The sequence below is a fragment of the Vicia villosa genome, linkage group LG3 (genome assembly GCF_029867415.1).
Source record: "Vicia villosa cultivar HV-30 ecotype Madison, WI linkage group LG3, Vvil1.0, whole genome shotgun sequence".
Lineage (NCBI taxonomy): Eukaryota > Viridiplantae > Streptophyta > Magnoliopsida > Fabales > Fabaceae > Vicia > Vicia villosa.
In genome coordinates, this window is record NC_081182.1 from 15,200,931 (window position 1) to 15,208,771 (window position 7,841).

The following is a 7,841-nucleotide window of genomic DNA, read 5'->3' on the forward strand; positions in this document are numbered from 1 at the left end:
TTCTTGGGTAAATGGGCATGAAATAATAAAGATCTACTGACATTAAGTAAGTGGCGATGCTTTCTTTCAACAATGGAGTTTTGTTGAGGTGTTTCAACACAACTCCTTTGATGAATAATGCCTAAAGAAGCATAGTATGAGGGCATGAGAAATTATGCCCCATTGTCATTTCTAATGATTTTAATCCTGCAAAAGAATTGAGTTTCACAATATGCAATGAAGTTCTTAATATGTGTTCTAGTTTCAGATTTATGAAGCATTAGAGATAGGGCCCCATATGTCCATATGGACTAAATCAAAACATTGTAAGGAAATAGATTTGCTAGTGGGAAAAGGGAGTTTGCATTGCTTTGATAAATGGCATGTGTTACATGCAGGAACTTTACAATGTGTAATAGTAGTGAAATTTTGTGACATTGTGTGTAGAACCTCATTGGAAGGATGGCCTAGGCGAATATGCCATAAGGAATCATTAGTGTTTGAGTGATTATAAATACTAGAGGAATTACAGCTATTCAGAATAGAAAAATGATGGATAGGTTGTGTGTGCAGCAGATATAGGTTGTTATGTTGAGTCACATGGCCAATCATTTGTCTGGTACACACATCCTGAATAAAGCAGGAATTGTGTGAGAAAGAGAGGCTATATTGATTGTTTTAACATAGTTTAGAAATTGAAATTAAGCTAAACTTGAATGCAGGTAAATATATGACATTATGTAAATGCAGTGAATCCTCAAGTATAATAGTTCCAGAATAATGTGCAGTTAGGTATATACCATTTGGGAGAAAGATTTTGATAGGTGTGATAACATGAATGTCAGAGAAAGAAGTAATGTGAGGGCAAATGTGGTGTGAAGCACCAGAATCCAGAATCCAAGTAGATTTTTGATGAAAGGGATTACCTGAAAACATACCTGAGATTCCTCCTGTGTCATGATTGGAGGATTTGTCCTTGTCTTGTGGATCTGGTGTCTGATTTTTGCGCGATTGTTGGGGCAGCATCATGAGATGTTGGTAGTCTTCTTTTGAGAGGACATGTTATTTATCCAGAGCTGTTGAGGCTTTACTTTCAGAGGGTTTTTTGGAGTTCTTGCTGCGATATCCAGGGGGAAATCCATGTTTAAAGTAACAATTCTCGATGGTATGATTCGTTTTGGTGCAATTGGTACACATCATAGAGGTTTTGGTATTCGATTTGCTTTTGGTGCGTGAATTTTCCTTTTGGTTAGCATATAGAATGAGAGGATTGGGAGTTGCAGTAGGGACAATTTGTTGCTGAACGATGAGAGAGTAAACACGACTTATGCTGGGTAAGGGATCAAGAAGCAAGATCTGAGTTCGAATGTTTTGGTAATTATCATTTAAACCTTTCAAGAAACAGGTGACGTACTCCATGTGTTTGAATTTTCGCACAGCTTATGATAGATCGCAGGTGCAGGGTGTAGGACATGTGCAAAAAGGGGTAGGACGCAGATCTTCTAATTCATCCCATATGATCTTTAGATCAGTGAAGTATGTGGAGAAAGAGTATGATTGAGCCAAGATATTACCATGCTATTTGCGTGATCCCATAGCTCGAAATTAGGGTCAGATGATGCCGGTTTGGGAAGAGTACCATTGATGAAGGCGAGTTTGTTCTTGGAGGTGGGGGCACGACGCATTGATTTGCTCTAGTTGTAGTAATTGTTGTCGTCTAACGGTGGTGCAACAATGGTAGCGCCGGGATTTTCACCTGAATGCAAATAGTATGGATTTCTAGGGTTTAGAAATGGATCGATTGGATCTTTCTTTGAAGAATGAGAGGTTTTAATAGGTGTGGTGGGGATTTCTTCTTCGCTGTCAGACGCCATGAGAAGATGAGTATGATGATGGTGAAGACAGAGAATGAAGATGATGGAAAAGGGCTTAGTCTTCTGATACCATATTACAATGGTGAATATACCATTGTTGAAGATGAAGTTTGGCGGCAAAGAATCATTTGAAAATAAGAATGTGTTATTGTGTTATCTGGATCAATGGCAGAGTGTTACATATATATGGGCTCTGCATTTGTAGCCTAATGGACCTAATGAGCCTAAACTAATATACATTTAATGGGCCTAAACTAATATACATTATGTGATATTTAATATTATCGTGTGTCTACTTTCTTTCATTTCCAATCCTATACAGTCTACCAAATTTATCCATGTCCAAGCATATTTCCTTTTTTTCAAAAATGTTGGTATTTAAGACAAAATAATGCGATATACCAAATTTATCAATGTCCAAGCATGTTTCTTTTATCGATCTCCAAGCATATTTCCTTTTTTAAAAAAATGTTGGTATATAAGAAAAAATAATGCAACATATATAAACTAATTTTTCTTTTAAAACTCTTCTTAAATGGTGAAAATGAGGCAAATTAATTGCAATATATATAAATTAGATTTTCTTTTGAAACTCTTCTGAAATGGTAGTTTTGATAAAAATTAATTGCAATATATACAAACAAGTTTTTCTATCACGTAACAAATTAAACTCTATTTATTTCTTCAAATAACAATCAATTGGTCACATTAATTAACTTAATTTTATCAAAATATATTTTTCTCACCCAAAGCCACCTTAATTATTTCCTTTTTTCAATTAAGGAAATCATTGGTGTTATAAATTGGAGTATTATATTCAATATTACCAAACAATATTATCAATAAGAAGAAGAAGAACAAAATATAGTGTTATGGCAAAATCCAGTGCTTCAGTTGTTCTAGCTGTCCTTGTAGTAGCATTATTTCTGAATCCCTATAATGCTGCTGAGAGTGTAGAAACAGATAATCAACCTGAGAAAGGTGAAGTTGTGCCAGGTACGTAATATACATAATATAAATTAATATGTAAAGTTTAAAAAAAAAATTCTTGTTTTTTAGCTTTGTAATTGTGTGCATTGTTTCTATTATTACAGCAGGAGTAGACGGAATGATACATTGCTTTGCTGAAGTATGTGCTTATTATAACTGCTCCGAATTCTGTAGGTCAAGAGGCTACCCAAGAGGTGGTTGTTTAGGAGACTCAAGAATGTGTTGTTGCAGGGACTATTAAATGATATATGTTTGATAACTCTACATTTTCAATATAATTGTATGTACAAGTATATCAACAAAATAATCTTTAAGGTTCTTATTAAAATAAGCTGAAAAAACACTATTGTAATTTCAACTACGATGTAATTTCCTATATTAAGAATGGCCCGTAATAAAATCTAATACCCTTGCCCTTATATGACAAGTAATTGGATATATTATTATTATTATTTTATATATATATATATATATATATATATATATATATATATATATATATATATATATATATATATATATATATATATATATATATATATATATATATATATATATATATATATATATATATGTGTATGTGTGTGATACTAACCAGTGCCCTCAGGGCAATGGTTAAACATTCTAAAAAAAATTTATAAAAAATTAATATTTTAATTTTCAAGATATTAAATATGCAAATTATTAAGATAAATTTACTATTTTAAAATTTTAACTATTGCCATGAGGGGCAATGGTTAGCATTTCCACTGCAAAGGCTTAAAATATGTATAAGGTGATCTCAGCTAGAAGAACGAAAAAAGGAAACAGCTGAAATGAAAAACAACTTAAAATACTTATTCTGAAAAAATTCAAACCAAAGGATGTACGAAAATGGTATAATTTAGAACTTTTCATGGTATAGCACACTTTAAAAAGTTGTGATTTAGAAAAATTAAAATAGACTATAATAAGTAAGATGAATTTATCTAAATATTTTTGGACGGTTGAGATTAATATCCGTGACACAACTTAAATAATATAATTATTAGACCTATCTTAAAGAAGACTCATATAACTTATTTAAAAGTCGAAAGTCAAATAATGTTTTTCCCTGCAAATTTTTTATTTTGAATAATAGCAGAAATAAGTTACATAAATTCAATGCTAAAGAATGCTTAAACACACACGCATTAATTTTCATTGTATATCTTGGATTTGGAAAATTTAATTGCTTTGAAGTTATCACCCACAGTTAGTCTATGGTTCTTTATTTTTATTTTTTTGCTCATTTCCGACCAAAACGAATCATAATGAGAGGTTTTGTAACTCAACACTAAAAAGAAAAACGCATCATTGTCGTTCAACTCAAAATACAAATAAACAATCAAATTTCAATATAATACATAACCAATAAATTTTTACTAATTCGAAAATAAGTTATATCTAATCTGAAAAACATCATTTTAATCTTGTATTTCTGTCCGTCACTTTATCATTTTATAGATATTTTGTGTCCAAAATTTAATTTTTACAACTAAATTATATTTTTTATTCTAAATTTTATTTTTGCAAATAAATTATACTTTTAGTTTTAAATTGTACTTTTGTAACTAAATTTATCATCCAAATTTTACTTTTTACATCATGAGTATTATTCTCTTTTTTTTAATTCATCAGTAACGTAGTTAGCTTCTTGGTTCGACAGAGTTAAGCATGATGTCGAAGGTTGTTCACATGCTTGTGTCGAAGATGCTAGGATTGTTAGCATGTTAAATTAGGTTTTAGTGTTTAAACCCTAATTTGTTAAGTTAGCTTGTTTATTAAGTTGGATTGTGTAATGGGCCTTGTGGAAAAAGCCCATTAGTTAGTATGTTATGTTTTATTATAAATAGCATACTAGTCTCTCATCATTGCTAAGTTGCAAATCCTAATTTAGGGTGAGAGAGGTTATTTGTTATTCTTGTAAACTTGTAATCTTGTTCTAAGAGAAAGTAAAAGAATAACAGTTATAACCAATTATTGTGTTCCTCTTCTTCCTTGTCCTTTATTCTTCTTTGGTTTATACTTTGTTCTTGGCATTGAATTCACAACAAATTGGTGCGGTGAGCGTGGAGAAGATGCCTTCAACAAAGTATGAGATTGAAAAGTTCACCGGAGTGAATGATTTCGGTCTGTGGCGCTTGAAGATGAAAGCCCTACTGGTTCAACAGGGTTGTTTGGAAGCGTTGAAGGGAGAGGCAGCCATGAATGCAGAATTGACGGCAACGGAGAAGACGAATATGATCGAGAAAGCACACAGCGCAATTTTGTTGAGCCTTGGTGATAAGGTTCTCCGACAGGTATCAAAGGAGACGACGGCATCAGGGTTATGGGTGAAACTTGAAAGTTTGTATATGACCAAATTGCTGGTAAATCGACTCTACCTGAAGCAAGCTTTGTATTCATTCAAGATGATTGAAGACAAAGTATTGGCTGAGCAGTTGGATATGTTCAACAAGCTGATTCTTGATCTTGAAAATATTGATGTGAAGATCGATGATGAAGATCAAGCGTTGTTACTATTGTGTTTTTTGCCTCGATCACATGCTCACTTCAAAGAAACTCTCTTGTATGGAAAGGAGTCCCTGACGTTTGAAGAAGTTCAATCAGCCTTGTACTCTAAGGACTTGAATGAACGAAAGGAGCATAAACCTTCGATTGTTGGCGAAGGTTTGGCCGTTAAAGGAAAACTCTTACGAAAGGATGGTAAGTTCGACAAGAAGAAAGGCAAAAGCCAGTCGAAGTCTTACAGTGGCGAAGCATCTGGCATTCGATGCTACCATTGTAAGAAGGAGGGTCACACAAGAAAGGTGTGCCCTAAACGCCTGAAATATCATGGAGGTAAGGATAATGGCAACGCTGCCATTGTTCAAGATGATTTCGAATCATCTGATGTTCTTGTGGTTTCGAGCAGTGACTCTAAGAAGGAGTGGATTATGGATTCAGGTTGCACTTGGCACATGACTCCAAACAAAGACTTGTTCGAGGAATTATGTGATCAAGATGGTGGATTAGTATTGCTGGGAAACAACAAGGCTTGCAAGATTGCAGGTGTTGGATCTGTGAGATTCAAGCTCCATGATGAGTCAATAAGGTTGTTGACTGAAGTCAGGTATGTTCCTGATTTAAAGAGAAATCTGCTTTCACTTGGTGAATTCGACAAGAAAGGATATGTTTTCCAAGGAGAGAAAAGTATCCTAAGAGTCATGAAGGGTTCGAAGGAAGTCTTGAGAGGCGTGAAGAAACAAGGCTTGTATACCCTTGAGGCTGAAGTTGTAAGTGGTTCGACAAATGTTGCATCCACGAAACCTTTGTCGAAAACAGAAATCTGGCACATGAGATTGGGCCATGTCAGTGAAAGGGGTCTGGTCGAATTAGGGAAACAAAATCTGCTTGGTGGAGACAAAGTCGAAAAGCTGAAGTTTTGTGAACCCTGTGTACTTGAAAAATCTTGCAGAGTGAAGTTCAACAAAGGCAAACATAGAACACATGGATCCCTTGATTACATCCATGTTGATCTTTGGGGGCCTGCAAGGTGTGCATCACATTCTGGAGCGAGGTATTTCCTATCCATAGTAGATGATTATTCCAGGAAATTATGGGTATTCATCCAGAAGACTAAGGATGAAACTTTTGAGAATTTCAAAAGTTGGAAGACTTTGGTTGAAAATCAGACTGGCAGAAAGGTCAAGAGGTTGAGAACCGACAATGGCCTTAATTTTACAATGAGGCATTCGACAGTTTTTGTGCTGCCTTTGGTATTGCAAGGCATAGAACTACTGCAGGTACTCCACAGCAAAATGGTTTGGCTGAAAGGTTTAATCGAACTATTTTGGAGAGAGTCAGATGCATGTTGACTAGTGCGGGGTTAACGAAGGTGTTCGGGGCTGAGGCTGTTTCGACAGCAACATATCTGATGAACAGATGTCCTTCGACGGCGTTAGATATGAAGACACCTGAAGAAGTTTGGTCGGGACATCCACCAGATCTCGACAAATTGAGAGTATTTGGATGCGTAGCCTATGCTCACATTAGGCAAGACAAGGTCGAACGTAGAGCTCTGAAATGCATGTTCATGGGATACCCAGAAGGAGTCAAAGCTTATAGGCTATGGTGCCTAGAGCCAGGTCACAGGAGGTGTATCACCAGTCGAGATGTTGTTTTCAATGAAGCTGAAATGGCTTTTAAGAAAACTGATGATGTTGGTCGAAGTGCAGAAACATCTGACGAAGAGCTGGAACAGGTAGAGATTCCTGTTGAGGTGGAGCATGTTGATGCTGAATTACACATCCCTGATGAAGTCGAAGAAGAAGCTGAAAATGCTGAGGAAGTTGAGGAAACTGACGATGACTACCTATTATCGAGAGATAGGTCAAGAAGAGTCATCAAGCCACCTCAGAGACTTGGGTATGCAGATCTTATAGCTTATGCCTTAATCTCTGCAAGTGAGGTTCTAGACGAAGAACCTAGAGACTACAAGGAAGTTATGAGGAGTCGAAATAAGACTGAATGGCTGAAGGCTATGGATGATGAAATGAAATCTCTTCATGATAATCATACTTGGGAACTGATCAAGAAACCTGTTGGGGCAAGGTTAGTCAGCTGTAAATGGATTTTCAAAGTTAAGGAAGGAATTGAAGGAGTGACATACAAAAGATACAAGGCAAGGTTAGTTGCAAGGGGTTTCACTCAGAAAGAAGGTGTCGACTTCAATGATGTGTTTTCTCCTGTTGTGAAGCATAGGTCCATTCGAATGTTACTTGCCATGGTAGCACAGTTCGATCTTGAACTGGAACAGATGGATGTGAAGACTGCGTTCTTGTATGGTGACCTAGATGAAACGATCCTGATGAGGCAACCGGAAGGGTATGTCGAAAAGGGGAAGGAAGATTATGTGTGCAAGTTAAAGAGATCTTTGTATGGGCTGAAACAATCTCCTCGAAAGTGGAATAGGAGATTCGACAAGTTCATGGCACG